Source organism: Ranitomeya imitator, chromosome 2 (genome assembly GCF_032444005.1).
Source record: "Ranitomeya imitator isolate aRanImi1 chromosome 2, aRanImi1.pri, whole genome shotgun sequence".
Taxonomy (NCBI): Eukaryota; Metazoa; Chordata; class Amphibia; order Anura; family Dendrobatidae; genus Ranitomeya; species Ranitomeya imitator.
In genome coordinates this window covers 797,056,569-797,084,026 of record NC_091283.1, presented here as the reverse complement: position 1 = coordinate 797,084,026, position 27,458 = coordinate 797,056,569, and the positions used below count along the sequence as shown (strand labels likewise).

The 27,458-nt window shown below is 46.9% G+C and overlaps 1 protein-coding gene across 3 annotated transcripts in view; it reads right to left on the bottom strand.

The window, feature by feature from the left end:
- LZTS2 (leucine zipper tumor suppressor 2) overlaps positions 1-22,895 on the bottom strand; it is a 166,085-nt gene extending 143,190 nt beyond the window's left edge. The window contains exons 1-2 of one of the 3 annotated variants that reach the window (XM_069753733.1): positions 22,746-22,852; positions 20,207-20,339 (exon numbers count right to left, since the gene is read on the bottom strand). The gene's annotated coding sequence lies outside the window, so the exon portion shown is untranslated. Of the gene's footprint in view, positions 1-20,206; positions 20,340-22,745 lie in introns of all 3 variants that reach the window. The other 2 variants (XM_069753732.1, XM_069753737.1) reach the window with 2 other exon arrangements.
- Positions 22,896-27,458: the final 4,563 nt, after the last annotated feature.

The window sequence follows — 27,458 nt, the reverse complement described above, 5'->3', positions numbered from 1 at the left end:
AACCAATTCCAGCCCTGTGCTGATGAGGGCCTAAAGCCCGAAACACGTGTCCATAGGTAGGAATTGGTTGGCTGTGTAAATTTAGAAACTAATCCGCAGCATTGCACGCTTGGCGGTTCCAAGCGCTGTGGATTAGACTGGGGTGGAAAGATGATTTGCATAGCTCCGCCTACTGCAAAGGATTCTGGGTAAACCTGCTATTCTTTTTATTATGCTGCTTGCAAGTACTTTCCGTTTTAGGAAAGCATCCACTATGTATTTCCTTTAAGTAGAGGGCTTTTCGGTCTCTTTCGTCCCGCTACATTTAGCCCAACTTGGGTCTCTCCCTAAGGTGGCTAGCATATATGTATCATGTGTATAGGCCCTGTAGTCTTTGTGCAGAATTTATGAAGAGAAGACTGAGCAGCAACTACTACTAGGACAACCCCTACTTGATCAAAATGTTTTGCGTAGATAAAATTATAAAGACTATACTCACCTCCTGTGCCGGACTTCCTCTTCCTGCTCAATTCGACAGTGAGGCGGGGACTGTTAGGCCAGCGCTGAAGGGTGCCAGCGTCACAAGTCACAACAACACGGGAGCCCCGGGAGTCGGCGTACCGACACTGCGGGAACGGCGCCGGTACGGGAGAGGAGTGCAACCCTTATTGTTTAATGGGGGACCAAGCGTGGTGTATGAGAAGAAGTTGTCCAAGTAGTGCACATAACCTTGAAAGGGTTTTCTGGGAATAACATTTTCACTCCCGTTTGGTTTCTGCTCCATTGAAATAATAAGCTCAGACGTTAATCACAGTCACCAAGTTCAGGTTCTCCACTGCTGCCCCGGTCTCTACTGACAGGCTGCAGCGGTGACAGCATGAACTGCCGAGCACAGGGACATGAGCTGTAGTTGTGATATCATCACAGTAGGCTGTCAACAAAGACCGGGGTAACAAAACAAATTCATCACTGGTCCCACGGAGGGTATGTATTACTTTAAAGGGGTTCTCTCAGCACACTTTGGCTTCTGCCAGGTTAAATGGACTTTTTCAGCTCAGAATAACTGTTCAAGCCAGGGGCAAGTGCTCGGGGCCAATCATTTACATACACCTTGTTTTCTCTCCACTCCTCTTCTTTTGTGATCGACATCTCTGATTTCATAAAGCCAAAGAAGTGACGGAAATAGAAGGAAAACAAGTAGGTGGGACGGAGCACTTAAATGACAGGCCCCGCCGTGAAGCACCGAGCGCCTGGACTTGGAGGCAACAGTTATTCTGTGCTGACAGAGACCCGGCAGAAACAAAAGTGGAGGGAAAAGTTATTCCCAGAAAGCCTCCACTATATGTACTTACTTATACAGGCTCTGTTGAAGTTGGAATTATCATAGATTCCGATATTTGTGCTTTAGTGCCTCACAAGCTCCACCTCAACGTTCATGAACATATCAGGATGGCTCTGTTGTGCTCAGATCTTGTTTTTTCATTCTTCCAGAAGTTCGCCCTGATAGAACACCTCCAGTACGTGCCACGGTAAAGGCATACAGTGGGATACATTCGGTGGCATGTAAAAGTTTGTGCACCCTAGTCAAAATTACTGTTATTGTGAACAGTTAAGCAAATTGAAGATTAAATTATCTGTGAAAGGCCTAAAGCTAAACACGTTGTCCACTAATTGGACATCTTGACTATGATAGTAACACACTGGCGCTAAGAAAAGGGGCACCGAAGCTGCTGATACCAAACAGATAAATCAAGACAAAAAGGTCCTTAAATAATTGGTAAGCCCATATTCAAGGGGCAACACTTCATTTCTAAATAAACTACAAAACCATATTCTTTATGCACCAAATTCACTAATAGGTGCAAAAGAAAAATTTAGAAGTGACAACAAATACCCAACAGATGTTGTGCCGCCTCTGTTACTGGTAAAAAATTACAGAAAATTAAAAGTATCGCGCTAAGAGCAATAATTTGTGTCGTACTGGCTGTCAACCATGGGCTACATCATCCAAGGAGACTGATAAACTAACAGATTAATGATAGTAGTAATATGCTGTTAGTAGTGGTCTCCTATATTAAATGATGAACACTTGCTTGTCTGTGAGTTCCCCGAGTCTCAATAGTGGGACGCTGTCCCAATCAGTCAGTAGACCGTGGGTACTGTCGTACTATTATTAGTCTATTAGTTTATCAGTCTTGTTGGTTGATGTAGCCCATGTTTGACAGCCAGTACAACACAAATTATTGCTCTTAGCGTGATACCTTTTAATTGGACATCTTCTTCTCATACCCCATGTAGGTATCTCTGAACAGTAGATAGAACGCAATTCCAGTTTGCTAAGGGTACCGTCACACTATAACATTTCGATCGCTACGACGGTACGATTCGTGACGTTCCAGCGATATCGTTACGATATCGCTGTGTCTGACACGCAGCAGCGATCAGGGATCCTGCTGAGAATCGTACGTCGTAGCAGATCGTATGGAACTTTCTTTCATCGCTGGATCTCCCGCTGTCATCGCTAGATCGGTGTGTGTGACACCGATCTAGCGATGCGATCCAGCGATGCGTTCGCTTGTAACCAGGGTAAACATCGGGTAACTAAGCGCAGGACCGCGCTTAGTTACCTGATGTTTACCCTGGTTACAAGCGTTAAACTAAAAAAAAAAAAACAGCACATACTTACATTCTGGTGTCCGTCAGGTCCCTTGCCGTCTCAGCTTCCCGCACTGTGACTGCCGGCCGTAAAATGAAAGCAGAGCACAGCAACTGTGCTTTCACTTTCACTTTACGGCCGGCAGTCACTGAGTGCGGGAAGCAGACTGCAAGGGACCTGACGGACACCAGAATGTAAGTATGTGCTGTTTGTTTTTTTTTAGTTTAACGCTTGTAACCAGGGTAAACATCGGGTAACTAAGCGCGGTCCTGCGCTTAGTTACCCGATGTTTACCCTGGTTACCCAGGGACCTCGGCATCTTGGTCGCTGGAGAGCGGTCTGTGTGACAGCTCCCCAGCGACCACACTACGATTTACCTACGATCACGGCCAGGTCATATCGCTGGTCGTGATCGTAGGTAAATCGTATAGTGTGACGGTACCCTTAATCTCTCTGAAGGTCTTTTGCAGTCAAGCAGGGGTTCTGATTTCCCTCTCTAGCAATCCTACGAGCAGCTCTCACTGAAATTTTGCTTTGTCTTCCAGACCTTATCTTGACCTCCATTGTTCCTGTTAACTGCCATTTCTTATTTACATTTCGAACTGAGGAAAGGGCAACTTGAAAACGCTTTGCTATCTTCTTATAGTCTTCTCCTGCTTCGTGGGCCTCCACCATTTTCAGAGTGCTGGGTAGCTGCTTAGAAGAACTCATGGCTGCTGATTTTTGGCACAAGGTTAGCGGAGGCTGGGTTTTTATAAAGCTGGGAAATTCGCATCACCTTTCTTTTCGTAACGATGATGGTGAACAAGCCATAATCCTAACAGACTAATTAAGGTCTGAAACCTTGGTCAAAATTTTCTGAGGACACAAGTCTCCAAGGGTGCCCAAACTTTTGCATTGGCCCATTTTCCTTTTTGTATTTTTTAAAATGGGAAAAAAAATGACTACATTTATTTTGTGTGCCTACAATACAAATGAAACGTGTCATTTTTAACTTTAGGCCTTTTACAGATCATTTCATCTTCAACTTGCTTCACTGTTCACAATAACAGTCATTTTGATCAGAGGTGCCCAAACTTTTACATGCCACTGTACATCGCCCATTGATTGCCATTGTAAACAAATGTTAATAGTCTTGCGACAGCTGGATGAGCAGCGCACGCGAGGGTAATCTCTATCTCATGATCAGTCTGAAGGGCATTTGAGCCAACAAATACAAAGCGATTCCCATAGTTCACACAGACGGCGCACCTGTAACTACGGCCTTGGGAGCAGATCTTGGCATCGTGTGCGGTAGGTTACATAATCACTTCATTAAGAACATTTTATAGTCACACCCTGAGCTGTAACATGAGGGTTCGGAAATCAGGCAGCACCTAAGTATAAATACCACCGAAGGCCGAACCTTCCCAATCACACAGCACACTCATGTCCTTTACACGTCTTGCACAATATCCATTAATGACAGCCAACAGGTCAGCTTAGTGGCAGTCCCAGATCTTACAACGTAGGATGACCTTTCTTCAACTATTTTAATACAGAACGAAATTTCAGACCCAGAAATTAAATTCCCTTGTTGGAAATGCCTCCTTTAAAAAAAAAGCCAAAAAAAAGGATTCGGCAATCGACCCTCCAGGGTGGATCCGAATTCAAGCCTCAGGCTCAAGTTCTGTATTATGGGAGGATTTTTTTGCCACAGATTTATTGCAGAAATTTGTGAGACTGAAAATCAATTCCATTCATCTGAATGGGGTTGTTAAGCAGAAAAGACGCATTCAGAGGAATAGGACAGTCGTAGAAATGTCCTCTAATGCAGATAGGCAAATTGCGTTTGCACTGCGGAAGGGGGAAATTTGCAGTAAAATTAGTGACCATTGGGCATTGGCTGGATCTTGTCCGCTGCCCAATATGCACTGGAACTGGTCCCCCAATACATCTGTCATTGGCTAGATCCTGTCCGCTGTCCAATATGCACAGAAACTGGTCCCCAATACATCTGTCATTGGCTGGATCCTGTCTGGTGCCCAATATGCACTGGAACTGGTCCCCCAATACATCTGTCATTGGCTGGGTCTTGTCCAGTGCCCAATATGCACTGGAACTGTTCCCCCAATACATCCGTCATTGGCTGGATCCTGTCTGGTGCCCAATATGCACTGGAATTGTTCCCCCAATACATCCGTCATTGGCTGGATCTTGTCCAGTGCCCAATATGCACTGGAACTGGTCCCCCAATACATCTGTCATTGGCTGGGTCTTGTCCAGTGCCCAATATGCACTGGAACTGTTCCCCCAATACATCCGTCATTGGCTGGATCTTGTCTGGTGCCCAATATGCACTGGAACTGTTCCCCCAATACATCCGTCATTGGCTGGATCCTGTCCGCTGCCCAATATGCACAGGAACTGGTCCCCCAATACATCTGTCATTGGCTGGATCCTGTCTGGTGCCCAAAATGCACTGGAACTGGTCCCCCAATACATCTGTCATTGGCTGGATCCTGTCTGGTGCCCAAAATGCACTGGAACTGGTCCCCCAATACATCTGTCATTGGCTGGATCCTGTCTGGTGCCCAATATGCACTGGAACTGGTCCCCCAATACATCGGTCATTGGCTGGGTCTTGTCCGGTGCCCAGTATGCTCTGGAACTAGTCCCCCAATACATTCGTTTTTCACACACCAGTTGCACACAGATGCTTGGTATACCTCCTACAGGGAACCCTCCTTCCATCTTCTGCAAAATAGACATCCGTGTGGGTATAGAGTAAAGATGCAATACTTTCCTACCCAGGCACACCACTTAAAGTGTACCTGTCCTTTCACAAATATGTCGAAAAATATGGTCTTGCTGTTTTCAACCCAACACTGTGAAAATACCAGTCTGTTATGTGATGATTTTCCTGCTCTGAAGCTTGATATTCTCTCCTTTTCAGCGATGGGTGTCTCTTAAATTATCATTCTACCATTACTATAAGAACTGGAACTTCTTTACCCCGACGTCGCAGCATGCCTTGCTACTGCCATTGTCCAGTGCTGTCTTCTGAATGGATAGTGTGCCTCTCTCTTAGGTCTGTGTGCAGTTTAGTGGACAGAAGATGAGAAGCAGAGTGACCGAAATCCACCCACTTCCCGTAATCCGTCTTGGTGTCGAATTCTGCACTGCATATTATATAGAAGGGAGATGCCTCGTGGTCGCACTTTGCAGTGATTTCTTTTTAGGGTAAGACAACATACAGTAATTCTGAAAGATAATTTGCAGCTTATTTATTACATATTTTTTCCAATAAGATCAAGTTTTATGAAAGTAGAGTTATTTCATTGGGGCTTCAGTATTGTCCCCTCCTGCGGACAATTTCAAAGAAGAGTTCCAAAAAGTGCAGAAGTCATTTGTCAACCACTGATCAGACCTACGACCTTTCCAGGTTTAGCAAAGAAAGGAAAATCCATACTACCTGTTCAATGTTTAAGCAGAGGCTCAAAGAAAAGTTATGTGATTCATTCCACAGCCGCAGCTTCCCCGACCCAAGCGCAACAGCCTCATAGAATATATGACACTGGCATGCTCAAGACTCATGGCCAGTAAGTCTGTGCACTGCGGTTCGACCATCCAAGATAGGGCCAATTTGCACCAACGTCTGCATGAGCCCTTAAGTGTTTTATCTTTCAAAAATGCTGGATTCACAGCAACACTGCACACTTCTGCTTTATAATGTCCATTGCGCTGCTGTTTCTGTGTTTCAGAGAGAGATTACAGCAGGATTGACCATCCGATGTTTGTGGCGACGACACATAAATCAAATAATATCATTTGTTATGCTTTTTTATACAGCATCATCATACTCCACAGAGCTTTATAGACATCATCATCACTGTCCCCATTGGGGCTCATTATCTAAATTCTTTATCATTATGTCTTTGAAGTGTGGGAAGAAATCAGAGAAATCCACACACACAGGGAGAACATACAAACTCCTTGCAGATGTTGTCCTTGGTGGGATTTGAACCCAGGACGCAAACGCAGAAAAGCAACAGTGCTAACCACTGAGCCACCGTACTGGATTTCAACCTTTCCGGACCTATAATTTTTGTGAAATATGTGACTTCTAGTATTTCTGGTATCCACCATTCATATGAATAGCAAAAAGGGAAATCTGGATAGCGATCAGCTGAAATTTTATAGATTTCTATGAAAGTTAACTATGATCAGTAGTGAGGAGCAAACCATTAAAAAGTGCGATAGTGCGAGTGAGCACCAAGAAAGTGATGGCTGCTCTACTTTCTGAATTTCCTCCTTCTCATATACCAATATACAGTAAGCATTTATTGCTGCCATTAAGAATAAGAGCATCGATATTCTGCATATTGGGATATGAGATTCTATTTAGCATCCCAAACCTAAGGAATCAGCAATGAATACTTTGATGAATAGTGATGGCAAACCATCTAGTATCGCGGCCCCAGGCGACGGCCTCTCTTAATGGCTCCACATCCTGGCAGTTTCCCTCTACTTTAAAAGCATTTACGATGATGAGTTGCCAATAGCTGTGAAGTTGCATTTACAGCTAAGAAAAACTTTCAACCAAAGGACGGTCACATAACCGGCCCAGGGGTATATGGGGACAAAGTGGACTATTATCAACCCCAGGTTAAAAGGCTGCAATGAAAAAATATATATGTATGTATTATATATGGAACATGATCGTTTCTGAATTAAAAGTAATAATAAATAAACCAGGTTGATGACCCATAATTTTTAGCTCAGATTACTCCAAACGCTGACGGACCTAAGCAAGCACAGAATAGAATAATGCCGTAATCCAGCACCCATACAAATGTGTGGAGCTTTATATACTTCCCTATGCACCATATGGCGGCACACAGGGGCTTTTACTTTCAGATTCATATGGAATCTGTTGGAAAATAAATTGAGGTTTGTTTAGAGCGGAGACTATGTCCATAATCTGGTGGCATGTACAAGATCTGTAAACTTTCTTGGAGGAAAGAGTTTGCAAATTTAGGGGTTCTACCAAAACCTTCTGGAAATTAAGGATTTCTGCTGATTTTTTTTCTGTCTTGGTAGATGGAGACAGAGACGTTGAGGGAGGGGAGAATTGGAGCAAAGCAGGCACAGAATCAGTTTGGAGAGGGCACGGGCTGCAAGACGTCCGGATGTCAACTTCAAAGACTTCAATAGTGCTGCAGGTGTGCTGCGCTGCTGCAAGGTATGACGTAAGAAGGATCCAAGGACTACTGTAAAATGGCTGCAGTTTTATTTTCAACATGTTTTTAACTATCCCAAACTTCTTTAACAAGAGAAACTATGGAAAGTTTCTGTGGTTTCTCCTGATGAAGAAATTTTGGATACTTCGAAACGCGTTGAGAATTAAAACCGCAACTATTTTGGATATTTCTTATTTCATACCAACCAGCAGCGCGTTTTTTTTCTCAACTTCTGCACGTGTTCTAGAAGGCATTACCACATGTACGGACTCTGTACTGGTATAACTTACAGACCCGCAGATATCTTATATATCACCATATGGTGTCTCCAGTAGGCACTTCATTCTTTCACATGTGCAATACTTGTCTAGAAGGGGAGAATTTCTCATCCAAAAGAACACGTGACATTTTTTCTCCTAAATCTGTATATGACTATGTAAGAAAAAATGGCCACCTAGAAAATTCAGGGTGCCGTATTATATACAGCATGGCTGTGTGTACTAGGGACGTCATGTGGTGTGTAACCCGACTGTTGTGTGACTGCGGTGACCTGATACCTGAGTATTGTCATTCTCATCCAGACTAATTATACACCACATGCTCATCCAACAGCACTTACCCTTTAGTGAGAGTTCTGCAAGACTATCAGACTAATATACAGGTCCTTCTCAAAAAATTAGCATATAGTGTTAAATTTCATTATTTACCATAATGTAATGATTACAATTAAACTTTCATATATTATAGATTCATTATCCACCAACTGAAATTTGTCAGGTCTTTTATTGTTTTAATACTGATGATTTTGGCATACAACTCCTGATAACCCAAAAAACCTGTCTCAATAAATTAGCATATCAAGAAAAGGTTCTCTAAACGACCTATTACCCTAATCTTCTGAATCAACTAATTAACTCTAAACACATGCAAAAGATACCTGAGGCTTTTATAAACTCCCTGCCTGGTTCATTACTCAAAACCCCCATCATGGGTAAAGGTACCTTCACACATAACGATATTGTTAACGATATCGTTGCTATTTGTGACGTAGCAACGATATCGTTAATGAAATCGTTATGTGTGACAGCGACCAACGATCAGGCCCCTGCTGGGAGATCGTTGGTCGCTGAATAAAGTCCAGAACTTTATTTCGTCGCTGGACTCCCTGGAGACATCGCTGGATCGGCGTGTGTGACACCGATCCAGCGATGTCTTCACTGGTAACCAGGGTAAACATCGGGTAACTAAGCGCAGGGCCGCGCTTAGTAACCCGATGTTTACCCTGGTTACCATGCTAAAAGTAAAAAAAAACAAACAGTACATACTTACCTACAGCCGTCTGTCCTCCAGCGCTGTGCTCTGCACTCCTCCTGTACTGGCTGTGAGCCGGAAAGCAGAGCGGTGACGTCACCGATCTGCTTTCCGGCTCCCAGACAGTACAGGAGGAGAGCAGAGAAGCAGAGCGCAGCGCTGGAGGACAGACGGCTGTAGGTAAGTATCTAGTGTTTGTTTTTTTTTACTTTTAGCATGGTAACCAGGGTAAACATCGGGTTACTAAGCGCGGCCCTGCGCTTAGTTACCCGATGTTTACCCTGGTTACCGGCATCGTTGGTCGCTGGAGAGCGGTCTGTGTGACAGCTCTCCAGCGACCAAACAGCGACGCTGCAGCGATTCGGATCGTTGTCGGTATCGCTGCAGCGTCGCTAAATGTGAAGGGGCCTTAAGACTAGCGACCTGACAGATGTCAAGAAGGCCATCATTGACACCCTCAAGCAAGAGGGTAAGACCTAGAAAGAAATTTCTCAACAAATAGGCTGTTCCCAGAGTGCTGTATCAAGGCACCTCAATGGTAAGTCTGTTGGAAGGAAACAATGTGGCAGAAAACGCTGTACAACGAGAAGAGGAGACCGGACCCTGAGGAAGACTGTGGAGAAGGACCGATTCCAGACCTTGGGGAACCTGAGGAAGCAATGGACTGAGTCTGGTGTGGAAACATCCAGAGCCACCGTGCACAGGCGTGTGCAGAAAATGGGCTACAGGTGCCGCATTCCCCAGGTAAAGCCACTTTTGAACCATAAACAGCGGCAGAGGCGCCTGACCTGGGCTACAGAGAAGCAGCACTGGACTGTTGCTAAGTGGTCCCAAGTACTTTTTTCTGCTGAAAGCAAATTTTGCATGTCATTTGGAAATCAATGTGCCAGAGTCTGGAGGAAGACTGGGGAGAAGGAAATGCCAAAATGCCTGAAGTCCAGTGTCAAGTACCCACAGTCAGTGATGGTGTGGGGTGCCATGTCAGCTGCTGGTGTTGGTCCACTGTGTTTCATCAAGGGCAGGGTCAATGCAGCTAGCTATCAGGAGATTTTGGAGCACTTCATGCTTCCATCGGCTGAAATGCTTTATGGAGATGAAGATTTCATTTTTCAGCACGACCTGGCACCTGCTCACAGTGCCAAAACCACTGGTAAATGGTTTACTGACCATGGTATTACTGTGCTCAATTGGCCTGCCAACTCTCCTGACCTGAACCCCATAGAGAATCTGTGGGATATTGTGAAGAGAAAGTTGAGAGTCGCAAGACCCAACACTCTGGATGAGCTTAAGGCCGCTATTGAAGCTGTTATGGCTGGCAATCAGGCAACACAGCGTGCAGTAATCAGCGCACATACAGAGATCTGGCAATAACCAAAAACAATAGGACGAGCTCTGAGACGTGGAATCTCTGTAGACTGCAGTACCTGATCTATCCTCACACAACTATAAGCAGCAGTGGATTGCGCCTAACAACTACCTATGCAACTCGGCACTGCCTGAGGAGCTGACTAGCCTGAAGATAGAAATACAAGCCTGACTTACCTCAGAGAAATACCCCAAAGGAATAGGCAGCCCCCCACATATAATGACTGTTAGCAAGATGAAAAGACAAACGTAGGAATGAAATAGATTCAGCAAAGTGAGGCCCGATATTCTAGACAGAGCGAGGATAGCAAAGAGAACTATGCAGTCTACAAAAAACCCTAAAACGAAAACCACGCAAAGGGGCAAAAAGACCCACCGTGCCGAACTAACAGCACGGCGGTGCACCCCTCTGCTTCTCAGAACTTCCAGCAAAAGACAATAGCAAGCTGGACAGAAAAAAACAGAAAACAAACTAGAAGCACTTATCTAGCAGAGCAGCAGGCCCAAGGAAAGATGCAGTAGCTCAGATCCAACACTGGAACATTGAAAAGGAGCAAGGAAGACAGACTCAGGTGGAGCTAAATAGCAAGGCAGCCAACGAGCTCACCAAAACACGTGAGGGAGGAAGCCCAGAGACTGCAATACCACTTGTGACCACAGAAGTGAACTCAGCCACAGAATTCACAACAGTACCCCCCCCTTGAGGAGGGGTCACCGAACCCTCACCAGAACCCCCAGGCCGACCAGGATGAGCCACATGAAAGGCACGAACAAGATCTGGGGCATGGACATCAGAGGCAAAAACCCAGGAATTATCTTCCTGAGCATAACCCTTCCATTTGACCAGATACTGGAGTTTCCGTCTAGAGACACGAGAATCCAAAATCTTCTCCACAATATACTCCAATTCCCCCTCCACCAAAACAGGGGCAGGAGGCTCCACAGATGGAACCATAGGTGCCACGTATCTCCTCAACAACGACCTATGGAATACATTATGTATGGAAAAGGAGTCTGGGAGGGTCAGACGAAAAGACACCGGATTGAGAATCTCAGAAATCCTATACGGACCAATAAAACGAGGTTTAAATTTAGGAGAGGAAACCTTCATAGGAATATGACGAGAAGATAACCAAACCAAATCCCCAACACGAAGTCGGGGTCCCACACGGCGTCTGCGATTAGCGAAAAGCTGAGCCTTCTCCTGGGACAAGGTCAAATTGTCCACTACCTGAGTCCAGATCTGCTGCAACCTGTCCACCACAGAATCCACACCAGGACAGTCCGAAGACTCAACCTGTCCTGAAGAGAAACGAGGATGGAACCCAGAATTGCAGAAAAATGGAGAGACCAAGGTAGCCGAGCTGGCCCGATTATTAAGGGCGAACTCAGCCAACGGCAAAAATGACACCCAATCATCCTGGTCAGCGGAAACAAAACATCTCAGATATGTTTCCAAGGTCTGATTGGTTCGTTCGGTCTGGCCATTAGTCTGAGGATGGAAGGCCGAGGAGAAAGATAGGTCAATGCCCATCCTACCACAAAAGGCTCGCCAGAACCTCGAGACAAACTGGGAACCTCTGTCAGAAACAATATTCTCAGGAATGCCATGTAAACGAACCACATGCTGGAAGAACAAAGGCACCAAATCAGAGGAGGAAGGCAATTTAACCAAGGGCACCAGATGGACCATTTTAGAAAAGCGATCACAGACCACCCAAATGACCGACATTTTTTGAGAAACGGGAAGGTCAGAAATGAAATCCATCGAAATATGTGTCCAAGGCCTCTTCGGGACCGGCAAGGGCAAAAGCAACCCACTGGCACGTGAACAGCAGGGCTTAGCCCTAGCACAAATTCCACAGGACTGCACAAAAGCACGCACATCCCGTGACAGAGATGGCCACCAGAAGGATCTAGCAACCAACTCCCTGGTACCAAAGATTCCTGGATGACCGGCCAGCACCGAACAATGAAGTTCAGAGATAACTTTACTAGTCCACCTATCAGGGACGAACAGTTTCTCGGCCGGACAACGATCAGGTTTATTAGCCTGAAATTTCTGCAACACTCTCCGCAAATCAGGGGAGATGGCAGACACAATGACTCCTTCCTTGAGGATACTCGCCGGCTCAGATAACCCCGGAGAGTCGGGCACAAAACTCCTAGACAGAGCATCCGCCTTCACATTTTTAGAGCCCGGAAGGTATGAAATCACAAAATCAAAACGAGCAAAAAATAACGACCAACGGGCCTGTCTAGGATTCAAGCGCTTGGCAGACTCGAGATAAGTCAAGTTCTTATGATCAGTCAATACCACCACGCGATGCTTAGCACCCTCAAGCCAATGACGCCACTCCTCGAATGCCCACTTCATGGCCAGCAACTCTCGGTTGCCCACATCATAATTACGCTCAGCAGCAGAAAATTTCCTGGAAAAGAAAGCACATGGTTTGAACACTGAGCAACCAGAACCTCTCTGTGACAAAACCGCCCCTGCACCAATCTCAGAAGCATCAACCTCGACCTGGAACGGAAGAGAAACATCAGGTTGACACAACACAGGGGCACAGCAAAAACGACGCTTCAACTCCTGAAAAGCTTCCACGGCAGCAGAAGACCAATTAACCAAATCAGCACCCTTCTTGGTCAAATCGGTCAATGGTCTGGCAATGCTAGAAAAATTACAGATGAAGCGACGATAAAAATTAGCAAAGCCCAGGAATTTCTGCAGACTTTTTAGAGATGTCGGCTGAGTCCAATCCTGGATGGCCTGAACCTTAACCGGATCCATCTCGATAGTAGAAGGGGAAAAGATGAACCCCAAAAATGAAACTTTCTGCACACCGAAGAGACACTTTGATCCCTTCACGAACAAGGAATTAGCACGCAGTACCTGGAAAACCATTCTGACTTGCTTCACATGAGACTCCCAATCATCTGAGAAGATCAAAATGTCATCCAAGTAAACAATCAAGAATTTATCCAGATACTCACGGAAAATGTCATGCATAAAAGACTGAAAAACAGATGGAGCATTGGCAAGTCCGAACGGCATCACCAGATACTCAAAATGACCCTCGGGCGTATTAAATGCCGTTTTCCATTCATCTCCCTGCCTGATTCTCACCAGATTATACGCACCACGAAGATCAATCTTAGTAAACCAACTAGCCCCCTTAATCCGAGCAAACAAGTCAGAAATCAATGGCAAGGGATACTGAAACTTAACAGTGATCTTATTAAGAAGGCGGTAATCAATACACGGTCTTAGCGAACCATCCTTCTTGGCTACAAAAAAGAACCCTGCTCCCAATGGTGACGACGATGGGCGAATATGTCCCTTCTCCAGGGACTCCTTCACATAACTGCGCATAGCGGTGTGTTCAGGTACGGACAAATTAAATAAACGACCCTTAGGGAATTTACTACCAGGAATCAAATCGATAGCACAATCACAATTCCTATGCGGAGGTAGGGCATCAGACTTGGACTCTTCAAATACATCCTGAAAGTCCGACAAGAACTCTGGGATGTCAGAAGGAATGGATGACGAAATAGACAAAAATGGAACATCACCATGTACTCCCTGACAACCCCAGCTGGTTACCGACATAGAGTTCCAATCCAATACTGGATTATGGGTTTGTAGCCATGGCAACCCCAACACGACCACATCATGCAAATTATGCAGTACCAGAAAGCGAATAACTTCCTGATGTGCAGGAGCCATGCACATGGTCAGCTGGGCCCAGTACTGAGGCTTATTCTTGGCCAAAGGTGTAGCATCAATTCCTCTCAACGGAATAGGACACCGCAAAGGCTCCAAGAAAAATCCACAACGTTTAGCATAATCCAAATCCATCAGATTCAGGGCAGCGCCTGAATCCACAAACGCCATGACAGAATACGATGACAAAGAGCACATTAAGGTAATGGACAAAAGGAATTTGGACTGTACAGTACCAATAACGGCAGAGCTATCGAACCGCCTAGTGCGTTTAGGACAATTAGAAATAGCATGAGTAGAATCACCACAATAGAAACACAGTCTGTTCAGACGTCTGTGTTCTTGCCGTTCTACTTTAGTCATAGTCCTGTCGCACTGCATAGGCTCAGGTTTACTCTCAGGCAGTACCGCCAGATGGTGCACAGATTTACGCTCGCGCAAGCGACGACCGATCTGAATGGCCAAGGACATAGACTCATTCAAACCAGCAGGCATAGGAAATCCCACCATTACATCCTTAAGAGCTTCAGAGAGACCCTTTCTGAACAAAGCCGCTAGTGCAGATTCATTCCACAGAGTGAGTACTGACCATTTCCTAAATTTCTGACAATATACTTCTAGATCATCCTGACCCTGGCATAAAGCCAGCAGATTTTGCTCAGCCTGATCCACTGAATTAGGCTCATCGTAAAGCAATCCCAGCGCCTGGAAAAATGCATCAACATTACTCAATGCAGAATCTCCTGGTGCAAGAGAAAACGCCCAGTCCTGTGGGTCGCCGCGCAAAAAAGAAATAATAATCAAAACCTGTTGAATAGGATTACCAGAAGAATGAGGTTTCAAGGCCAAAAATAGCTTACAATTATTTCTGAAGCTCAGGAACTTAGTTCTGTCACCAAAAAACAAATCAGGAATCGGAATTCTTGGTTCTAGCATCGATTTCTGATCAATAGTATCTTGAATCTTTTGTACATTTACAACGAGATTATCCATTGAGGAGCACAGAGCCTGAATATCCATGTCCACAGCTGTGTCCTGAAGCACTCTAATGTCTAGGGGAAAAAAAAGACTGAAGACAGAGCTAAGAAAAAAAAATGATGTCAGGATTTCTTTTTTCCCTCTATTGGGAATCATTGGTGGGGCTCCTTGTACTGTTATGGCTGGCAATCAGGCAACACAGCGTGCAGTAATCAGCGCACATACAGAGATCTGGCAATAACCAAAAACAATAGGACGAGCTCTGAGACGTGGAATCTCTGTAGACTGCAGTACCTGATCTATCCTCACACAACTATAAGCAGCAGTGGATTGCGCCTAACAACTACCTATGCAACTCGGCACTGCCTGAGGAGCTGACTAGCCTGAAGATAGAAATACAAGCCTGACTTACCTCAGAGAAATACCCCAAAGGAATAGGCAGCCCCCCACATATAATGACTGTTAGCAAGATGAAAAGACAAACGTAGGAATGAAATAGATTCAGCAAAGTGAGGCCCAATATTCTAGACAGAGCGAGGATAGCAAAGAGAACTATGCAGTCTACAAAAAACCCTAAAACGAAAACCACGCAAAGGGGCAAAAAGACCCACCGTGCCGAACTAACAGCACGGCGGTGCACCCCTCTGCTTCTCAGAACTTCCAGCAAAAGACAATAGCAAGCTGGACAGAAAAAAACAGAAAACAAACTAGAAGCACTTATCTAGCAGAGCAGCAGGCCCAAGGAAAGATGCAGTAGCTCAGATCCAACACTGGAACATTGAAAAGGAGCAAGGAAGACAGACTCAGGTGGAGCTAAATAGCAAGGCAGCCAACGAGCTCACCAAAACACCTGAGGGAGGAAGCCCAGAGACTGCAATACCACTTGTGACCACAGAAGTGAACTCAGCCACAGAATTCACAACATGAAGCATCCTGGGCCTCCATAACATCTCAGCAGTGTCACAGGCTGATTGCCTCCATGCCACGCCGCATTGAAGCAGTCATTTCTGCCAAAGGATTCCCGACCAAGTATTGAGTGCATAACTGAACATTATTATTTGATGGTTTTTTTGTTTGTTATTAAAAAACACTTTTATTTGATTGGATGGGTGAAATATGCTAATTTATTGAGACAGGTTTTTTGGGTTATCAGGAGTTGTATGCCAAAATCATCAGTATTAAAACAATAAAAGACCTGACAAATTTCAGTTGGTGGATAATGAATCTATAATATATGAAAGTTTAATTGTAATCATTACATTATGGTAAATAATGAAATTTAACACTATATGCTAATTTTTTGAGAAGGACCTGTAATTCTACTAGACTTTGTGGTAAGATTATAAAGTTAAAAGTGTACCTGTGCTTTTAAACAAAACCTATAGAATTGTCTTGCTGCACTCATCTCACACACAAAGTTTGGTGTAAAAACTTAAGGTACCGTCACACTAGGCGATATCGCTAGCGATCCGTGACGTTGCAGCGTCCTCGCTAGCGATATCGTCCAGTGTGACAGGCAGCAGCGATCAGGCCCCTGCTGTGCTGTCGCTGGTCGGGGAAGAAAGTCCAGAACTTTGTTTCGTCGCTGGATCTCCCCGCAGACATCGCTGAATCGGCGTGTGTGACACCGATTCAGCGATGTCTTCACTGGTAACCAGGGTAAACATCGGGTAACTAAGCGCAGGGCCGCGCTTAGTAACCCGATGTTTACCCTGGTTACCATCGTTAAAGTAAAAAAACAACCGCTACATACTTACCTACCGCTGTCTGTCCCCGGCGCTGTGCTCTGCACTCCTCCTGTACTGGCTGTGAGCGCCGGGCAGCCGGAAAGCAGAGCGGTGACGTCACCGCTCTGCTTTCCGGCCGCTGTGCTCACAGCCAGACCAGAGAAGCAGAGCGCCGAGGACAGACAGCGGTAGGTAAGTATGTAGCGTTTGTTTTTTTACTTTAACGATGGTAACCAGGGTAAACATCGGGTTACTAAGCGCGGCCCTGCGCTTAGTAACCCGATGTTTACCCTGGTTACCGGCATCGTTGGTCGCTGGAGAGCTGTCTGTGTGACAGCTCTCCAGCGACCAAACAGCGACGCTGCAGCGATCCGGATCGTTGTCGGTATCGCTGCAGCGTCGCTTAGTGTGACGGTACCTTTAGTATATTATGTTCAGGTACTGTCTTGATTCATAGACCTTATTAATTGCCAATCCTTTTAAAAAGGAGTGGTGCCTCTTCATCAGCTTTCTTCCAGCACAATAGGTGCTGGAACTTCCTTTTCCATACATTGTCTTTGTTAGGGCTCACTCACATGAGCGCATAACACGGCAGAGTGCTATCCAATGTTTTATCAGATAGCACTAGGACCAAATGTTTTACTACGTGGCAGTGCAGATGTGTTATATACTATGAGCCCATGAGAAAAAAATAAATAAATTGCAGCATGCTGCGAATGACTCCACAATTTGGATCATGTGCGCCTATTCAACTCTATAGGTGCATGACTGCACTCGGATACCATCCAATATATGCTGACACCTACAATGGAGAAATTAAGTTCTCCATCTTCTCCACACCCGATAACACTCGGACCACAGTCTGAGTCAAGTGTTATTAGCAAAATCGATCTGATTCTCTCGCATGAGACAATCTCCGATCGCTTATTGCTTCATACCCAGGAGAACAGAAGCAGAGGGATAAAGGCCAATCACACTTTTTGTAATCCTTCTTTGAGTCTGTTCGGTTACACTAAACAGGCGGTGGACAAAAAGTCACTGTGTGAACACGCTTAATATTTCCAGATTTTTTTCTACAGCAGAACAGTGTTTCCATAAAAAAAAAAACAAAGTGTAAAATAAGCATGTTTGTGCCTCGCTTTTAATTGTGTTTTTTCCCCATTCACTTGAAAGGGGGAAAATTCTGAAAGAAAAAACAATAATGGTTCAAATCTGCGAGGAAGAATAAGCAGTGTGTGCATAAGATTTCAGAGAGCTATTCTATTTGATGGTAATGTACAATGTTAATTTTTGTCTGTGGGAAAAAAGCAGCATGTGAACAAACCCTTAGGCTGCCGTCACACTAGCAGTATTTGGTCAGTATTTTACATCAGTATTTGTAGCCAAAACCAGGAGTGGGTGATAAATGCAGAAGTGGTGACTTATTCGTCAGAGGGAAAGTATAATAGAAACATTTGCACCACTTCTGCATTTATCACCCTCTTCTGGTTTTGGCTCACAAATACTGAGGTAAAAAACTTACCTAATACTCAATGTGTGCATGTGAACAGAGCCTTAGGAGGACTTTTCACCAGCATGTTGTGGAAATATTAAGTTGTAAAGTTTAAAGGGCCACTGTCACCCCCTCCAGCCGTTATAAACTAAAAGAGCCACCTTGTAATGCTGCATTCTAACAAGGTGGCTCTTTTAGTTTTTGGTGCATGTATTCCCAAAATAAAGCATTTTATTACTTCTCCAAAATACCTGTCTTTCGCCAGGGAGGCAGGTCCTCACCCCCCTGCTTGAAACGCCACACTGCCGTCACTCAAATATTCAGGGGCTCCGGGCACCGCCCCCTCCGCGCTGTTTTCGCATGAAATCCGGCGCCTGCACTGTGTACTACTGTGTGGGGCAGGCACAGTTAGCTCTGGCCGTCTGACGTCACAGCCAGGCTTGCAGACTGCGCCTGTGCTGGCAGTGCGGCCACCCACCTTGGGAATCCCAGCCCCGCAGTGTGTTATGCATTATGCACAGTGCGGGGCTGGGATTCATAGGCAGGGCGGTCGCACAGGCGCAGTCTGCAAGCCTGGCTGGGACGTCAGATGGCCAGAGCTCACTGCGCCTGCCCCACACAGTAGTACACAGCGCAGGCGCCGGATTTCAAGCGAAAACAGCGTGGAGGGGGCGGCGCCCGGAGCCCCTGAATATTTGAGTGACGGCAGTGTGGCGTTTCAAGCAGGGGGGTGAGGACCTGCCTCCCTGGCGAAAGACAGGAATTTTGTAGAAGTAACAAAACGCTTTATTTTGGGAATACATGCACCAAAAACTAAAAGAGCATTACTGCTGCACCAGGTGGCTCTTTTAGTTTATAACGGCTGGAGGGGGTGACAGTGGCCCTTTAAGGCTAAGTTCACATTAGCGTTGCGCCGCTGTTGCGTCGGCGACGCAGCGGCGACGCGCCCCTATGTTTAACATAGGGGACGCGTGCGTCTTTTTGTTTGCGTTTTTCGCCGTGTGCGTCGTTTCCGACGCTACAAGTTGCATTTTCTGTGCGTCCGATTTTGGTCAAAAACGACGCACGCGTCGCAAAACGCGCGCGTTTTTGCGCGCGTTTGCGCGCGTTTTTCGATGCGTCGCGCGTTGCGTCGCCGACGCAGGGCGGCGCAACGCTAGTGTGAACGTACCCTAAGGTCTAATTATTAGAGATTCTTCTCCGAGGGTGTGTACTTTCCCCTGCTTGACGTTGACCAATCATAAGCAGGAGGTGTTATGCAGGGGATAAGGAAGAAAACAACCCAAGAGTTCAGAAGAACATGCCTTCTCCTGTGGGATGTAATGGTAGACAGCCCTGATCTCTGCAGCAACTTTGTAGTATAGAGCAGAGCTGACAGTCATTAAAAACACCTCATCTCACAGCAGTCAGTGTGAGGGGCGATACAGCAGAGCTTACAACCACCCCTGCAGCTCTCCTCTCACAGCACTGTAAGTTCTGCTGTATCCCCCCACACTGACTGCTGTGAGGTGAAAGCTATAAGAGGCACTTGTCATGACACTCAGCTCTGCGCTTTACTACAACTGTAGCTGCAGAGATCAAGGCAGTCGTTACATGTCTCACAGAAGAAGGTATGTTCACTGTTCGTATGACCTGATCTCTGGTACCGTCCCCTTGAACTTATAAAATATAACCTAAACTTTACAAAGATAATATCTCCCCAAAGGAGAGGAGAAATTACAAAATAAATGAAAAAAACAAACAAACCTTTTATTCAGTTCTGCAGCCTCTTTTCCATGATGTGACCATGCTCAAACTAATGGAAAGTCCTCGTGAAATCCTCCATCCAGATAAGACTAAAGGCCGAACCGACCGACAGTCTCCTGAATATGGGGGGCTCCTGACAACAATAGGAGGAGATAAGAATCCGGCACGATACTGCGTATGGGGGGCTCGGGAGAGAACCGTTTACAGCCATCTAATATACATGAGGGCTTTAAGAGCAGCACCATGTCTCCTGTCAGTTGATGATTTCTTATTCTTCTCTCAATTGTGCAGCCATGTTGGCCCCCATATAAATGAAGAATATTATCATCAGACCTCCTTTGCCCAAGGTATGAGAATATATACCGTACTTGTATTAATTGTTTTTTTTTCAGAAACGGAAAAATCATCTAAATGATAAGTGATGGATCAGTAAGAGAAACATGGCCAACTTCATAGACACGTGCGTCCCGTATGTGACCACAGAGACCTACCAAGCAGAGGTTAATGGCCACGAATCACAGACTCAAAGACACGGATGTCACTTTTAGCTGTTGGGCCACATGTCAACCATTCAAACAGCGGAAAACATATTTCCTATAGATTAGACCAGGGAGAACTGTAGCCTATGGGTCACCTCCGGCCCTCTGTCCGATGGGCTGAAAACCCTGGCCGCATGATATGGCCGCCCTCACCCTAATTTCACCACTATCGGCATGCTGAGGATGAAGATAACGGTGAATACAATGGCGGAGGATGGAGCCGCCGACTCCTTCCACTAATCAGGGTGTGCGACGTCACTACATAGCGGGACTGCATGTATGGCCTCATGCTGTGAATACGGGGGCTGTGTAGGGGCTCATACTGTGTATAAGGGGACTCATCATGTACATAGGGGGACTTCATCTATGGCCTCATGCTGTGAATACGGGGGCTGTGTAGGGGCTCATACTGTGTATAAGGGGACTCATCATGTACATAGGGGGACTTCATCTATGGCCTCATGCTGTGTATACGGGGGCTGTGTAGGGGCTCATGCTGTGTATACGGGGGCTGTGTAGGGGCTCATACTGTGTATACGGGGACTCATCATGTACATAGGGGAACTTCATCTATGGCCGCATGCTGTGTATACGGGGGCTGTGTAGGGGCGCATGCTGTGTATACGGGGGCTGTGTAGGGGCTCATACTGTGTATAAGGGGACTCATCATGTACATAGGGGGACTTCATCTATGGCTTGATGCTGTGTATACGGGGGCTGTGTAGGGGCTCATGCTGTGTATACGGGGGCTGTGTAGGGGCTCATACTGTGTATAAGGGGACTCATCATGTACATAGGGGGACTTCATCTATGGCCTCATGCTGTGTATACGGGGGCTGTGTAGGGGCTCATGCTGTGTATACGGGGGCTGTGTAGGGGCTACAACTGTATATAGGGGGCTCATCATGTACATAGGGGGACTTCATCTATGGCCTCATGAGGTGTATAAGGGGGTGTGTAGGGGCTCATACTGTGTATAAGGGGACTGTGTGGGGCTCCAACTGTATATAGGGGGCTCATCATATACATAGGGGGACTCACCTATGGCCTCATGCTGTGTATAAGGGGGCTGTGTAGGGGGATCACACTGTATATAGGGGGACTGTGTACGGGCTCAAACTATATACGGGGGACTGCGTGTTTGGCTTCATGCTATATATAGGGGCTGCATTCTTGGCCTCAAATAAAGGGGCACATACAGGGGAGGGTCAGCATAGTTACTTTGGGGCAATATTAAATCATACAATATAAAACAATTATACGTTAATATTAATATTGAGTAGAATTAATTTCTTCCTTTTGGTTCGGCACCCCATGGCAGTCACGGTCTCACATGTGGCCCCTTGGGAAAATTAATCCCCTACCCTTATTATAGAGGAACAGTCTTAATTCAGCAAAAATCCTAACGATTGACTCCACTTTCATCAATTGCCTCAGTCACAGCGACCGTCCTATATATTTGGGCAGATCACGGCCGCCAGGGATCGGATCCCCCGGAGAGCTGCCTCGATCACCGCCCCTGCGGTCGGATTGGCGCAGTGATCTCCCTGATCCATTCCCACGATCACCACTAAACGCGCACCGCTCCCAGGGGCTTCTCCCAACTTTGCAAATGACAAGCTCGGAGACTTGGCTCTGGCCACAACACGCGGGTCGCCTCGTCGTACAATATGTGGAAATTATAGGCGGTTTGTTCACTTTGCAACATAACTATAATTTATGGGACGTATTCGCCAGGGGTTGTTAGAATTGTTAGAAAAGTATAAAACAAAAATTAATTCAAGATTTTTAAATGCATATTTGATCCTGTGCATCCTATAAAGCTGCTGCAGAACCTCTTGGAATGCAAAGATTATCAAAAGTTAGTCTCAAACTGCTGTGATCTATGCTCCACAATGGGAGCAGGGCACTTTAAATCTGTCCCCCCTCCTCTGCCCGCGTCCAGCTGCATCTCATACACAGTGCCAGCCACAAAGTGCAGCATGGAGTGAAGTGCCTACCTGGTAGGAGGGCAGCGCCAGCCGGGCAGCCCGGGCTCCGGGATAATCCAGCAAGTCTCCCGCAGAGTCCCCGGGACCTCACACTCTCCCCGTCTGCTCTATGGTAGCACTGCTGCTGGGACAGTCACACGGACAACCCCCTGCCTCCTCCCCACTGGCTGCAGCACAGGACGCGCCCCCTGCCGTCAGCCGCTCCACACTGGGCCTGGGAGCGCGGAGGGGCCCGCCAGGGACTGCGCGACGGACGACCAGGCCGGAATACGGGGCTAAAGTGCACTGACTACATAACTGTGCCCCGGGCACAACACAGCACTGACCGGGGAGGGCACAGAGCAAGGCGGGCACAGTACTGACCAGGGAGGGCACAGCACAGAGCAAGGAGGGCACAGTACTGACCGGGAAGGGCACAGCACAGAGCAAGGAGGGAACAGTACTGACCAGGAATGGCACAGAGCAAGGAGGGCACAGTACTGACCAGGGAGGGCACAGCACAGAGCAAGGAGGGAACAGTACTGACCAGGGAGGGCACAGCACAGAGCAAGGAGGGAACAGTACTGACCAGGAATGGCACAGAGCAAGGAGGGCACAGTACTGACCTGGGAGGGCACAGAGCAAGGAGGGCACAGTACTGACCTGGGAGGGCACAGAGCAAGGAGGGCACAGTACTGACCAGGAATGGCACAGAGCAAGGAGGGCACAGTACTGACCTGAGAGGGCACAGAGCAAGGAGGGCACAGTACTGACCTGGGAGGGCACAGAGCAAGGAGGGCACAGTACTGACCGGGGAGAGCACAGAGTAAGGAGGGCACAGTACTGACCGGGGAGGGCACAGCACAGAGCAAGGAGGGCACAGTACTGACCTGGGAGGGCACAGCACAGAGCAAGGAGGGCACAGCACAGAGCAAGGAGGGCACAGCACTGACCAAGGAGGGCACAGCACTGACTTGGGAGGGCACAGCACAGAGCAAGGAGGGCACAGTACTGACCGGGGAGGGCACAGCACAGAGCAAGGAGGGCACAGTACTGACCGGGGAGGGCACAGCACAGAGCAAGGAGGGCGCAGTACTGACCGGGGAGGGCACAGCACAGAGCAAGGAGGGCACAGCACTGACCTGAGAGGGCACAGAGCAAGGAGGGCACAGCACTGACCTGGGAGGGCACAGAGCAAGGAGGGCACAGTACTGACCTGGCAGGGCATAGCACAGAGCAAAGCGAGCACAGCACTGACTGACCGGGAATGGCACAGAGCAAGGAGGGCACAGTACTGACCGGGGAGGGCACAGAGCAAGGAGGGCACAGCACAGAGCAAGGAGGGCACACTACTGACCGGGGAGGGCACTGACCTGGCAGGGCACAGCACTGACCGGGAATGGCATAGCACTGACCGGGTAGGGTAGAGACCAAGGAGGGCACAGCACTGACCGGGTACGGCTGAGACCAAGGAGGGCACAGCCCTGACCGGGAATGGCACAGAGCAAGGAGGGCACAGTACTGACCGGGGAGGGCACAGCATTGACCGCGAATGGCACAGCACAGAGCAAGGAGGGCACAGCACTGACCGGGAATGGCACAGAGCAAGGAGGGCACAGCACTGACTGGGGAGGGCACAGCACTGACCGGGAATGGCATAGCACTGACCGGGTAGGGTAGAGACCAAGGAGGGCACAGCACTGACCGGGTACGGCTGAGACCAAGGAGGGCACAGCCCTGACCGGGGAGGGCACAGTACTGACCGGGGAAGGTACAGAGCAAGGAGGGCACAGCATTGACTGGGGAGGGCACAGAGCTCTTAGGAGAGCACAGCACTGACTGAGGAGGGCACAGTACTGACCGGGGAGGGCACAGAGCAAGGAGGGCATAGCATTGACTGGGGAGGACACAGAGCTCTTAGAGCACAGCACTGACTGAGGAGGGCACAGTACTGACTGGGGAGCGCACAGAGCAAAGAGGGCACAGCACTGACTGGGGAGGGCATAGAGCAAGGAGGGCATAGCACTGACCAAGGAGGGCACAACACTGACCGAAGAAGAAATAGCACAGACAAGGAGAGCAGAAAATCGGGGAGGGCACAGCACTGACCAAAGAGAGCACTGATCATGCAGAGCACAGCACTGACCAAGGAGGATCAGAGAAGGCACTGATTGTGCAGAGCAAGGTGGGAACGGCGCTGACCAAGGAGGACTCAGACCTGGGAGGGCACTGCACTGACCAGGGAGGGCACATCATAGACCAAAGAGAGCACTAATCGTGCACAGCACTGACCAGAGATGGCACAGCACAGACCAAGGAGGGTGTCATGGGAATACCGCGACATAGAGGGGTCAGAAGATCGCGGCATCCGGTTTCACGAACGCCTGCACTGCTTAGGCTATGTTCACATTTGCGTTGTTGGGCGCAGCGTCGTCGACGCAACCCACAACGCATATACACAACGCTGCGTTTTTTGACGCATGCGTTGACATAAACTAGTAATGTTCATGAATTTTGGCGCAGGAAAAACGCTACAAGTAGCGTCGTCCGTGCCTTGTCTGGTGCGTCAAATTGACACATGCGTTGTAAAACGCAATACAACGCATACCGGCGCATGTCCATGCGCCCCCCATGTTAAAGATAGGATCGCATGACGTATGCGTCGACGACGCTGCGCCCAACAACGCAAATGTGAACGTAGCCTTAGAAGTACTTCACCATCGTATTAAACTGTGCAGTTGTTTTTTCCGTTGCCCCTCTGCTATGTTTGTTATTCTCTGGCACTTAGAAATTGCCAGTGTTAGTTCTTGCTGCCTGGTTTGGAGTAAGAGGTGGAGTTTGTGGTTGGAGTTGGCGTATGGAGATTGTTCAGGAGATTTTTGCTTGTCGTTTTGTTTGTGTTTACATCTTTATGCTCTCCTATTTAGTTTTTCCTTCCTTTTACTCCCCTGTGTTCCACTCTGCTGTTTGGTGAATGTATTTTGTATGATTGTTATTTTTATTTATCCCTCCTATTTGTCCATCTATCCTATACAGTTGGTCTTCCCACCTCCATGGGTGAGGGAGGGGACATATAAGGGTAGATATAGGAGCATAGCAAGGCACAGGGTCTCCACCTTCAGAAGTAATCTGGGGGGACAGGGATAGACTAGGGCGCCCCTAGTTCAAGGGACCTGGTTAGTGCCCACGGTCCCAAGGCATTGCGTGACAGAGGGCAGAGCACTGACCGGGGAGCCTACAGAAATCGCAGCATGCACTACTGTCATCCAGAGTGAGTGCCGACACCGCGGGAACGGAGCCAGCATGGGAGGTGAGTATAGGTTGTTTTATTTTATTGGGGCCAGATATTTAGATCAAGAAGGGGTTGACCTAGTAGTGGACAACCTCTTTAAGTTTTTGTTTTTTTTTTACTTTTCCTCGACAACTTTGCTTATCCAATTGTTTTAGATTGAGACAGATTCATGAACTGCAGCTTTAACCAAATGTTGCATTTTTGGTGTCTGCCCGCATTAAGGTTTCTGGTGGAGTTTTCATTTTTGGTTTTGCAACAAATTCATAAATCGCATGCGCCATTTTTAAAAATGTTGTCAGTGAATACAAGACAAAGAAAAAGTGACTTTAATAAATTTCAAATGATATAGCAAGGATATTATTTTTTGATGATCTCATGGTTTTGGAAGTGTTTCTGCTCCAAAAACTCAGGGTGAACACGCGAGCATATAAAAATCATTCCGAGTTTAATCCAGATATTTTTTCCTCACTTGTCATCTGTGTGCAGTCTGTTCTACAGAACCAGACCGTGTACAGTTTTGTATGTTACAGTATTGCAATGTATCCATTCAAAAATTGTATGCTGTATGTAGCCACAGTTTTATTTTATTTTTTTTGCACCCATAGATTTGAATGGGCAAATCACATCCGATTTCCGGAAAAAAAAACACAAAAAACTAGTGCATGCTGTGATTTAATTTTTTGTTTCACCCGCAGATTCAGTCAGTGAAAAAGTTGGGCCATCTGCACGGCCCCATTGAATAACACTCAAACCGAAAATACAGTAATGTGAAGGAACCCTGAAAGGTTCAATTACCACACAATGGGTCCGACACATCATTTGCATTTTTTAAAGTCACTTTTTTTTCTTTCATCCTGTGGTATTCGCTGACATTCATCAAATTAGCGCACACAAGAGGGGAACTAGAGGACATTTGTGACAAAATTGACCACTGTTTAAAAAGTTGCAAATGATGAATCACATGAAAACATCTGGAAACCCTAAAGCCTGCCCACAATGGCGAACTAAAAACAACACCAACAACTGGCAAACATATAAAACATATTTAAAAAGGGAGGAAAATGGAAATATAAATTTGGTAAAAACTCACGAGAAAACAGGCACAAATTCAATAATGGGGCCCATTGTGATTGTTTTGCAATTTATGTCAATAGTTCCATCCATCATCAATTGGTTATGATTAGTGATGAGCGGACGTGCTCAGAGAAGGTGTTATCTGAGCATGCTCAGGTGCTAAACGAGTGACTTCGGCGTGCTCGAAAAATATGTTCTGAGTCCCTGCGCCTGCATGTCTCGCTGCTGTCCAACATCCGCAACACAGGCAGGGATTCCCTAACAAACCGGCAATTCCTGCATGAGTTGCGGCTGTCTAACAGTCCTGAGACGTGCAGCCGAGGGGACTCGAACATATTCGAGCACGCCGAAGTCACTCGGTATAACAGCTCATCACT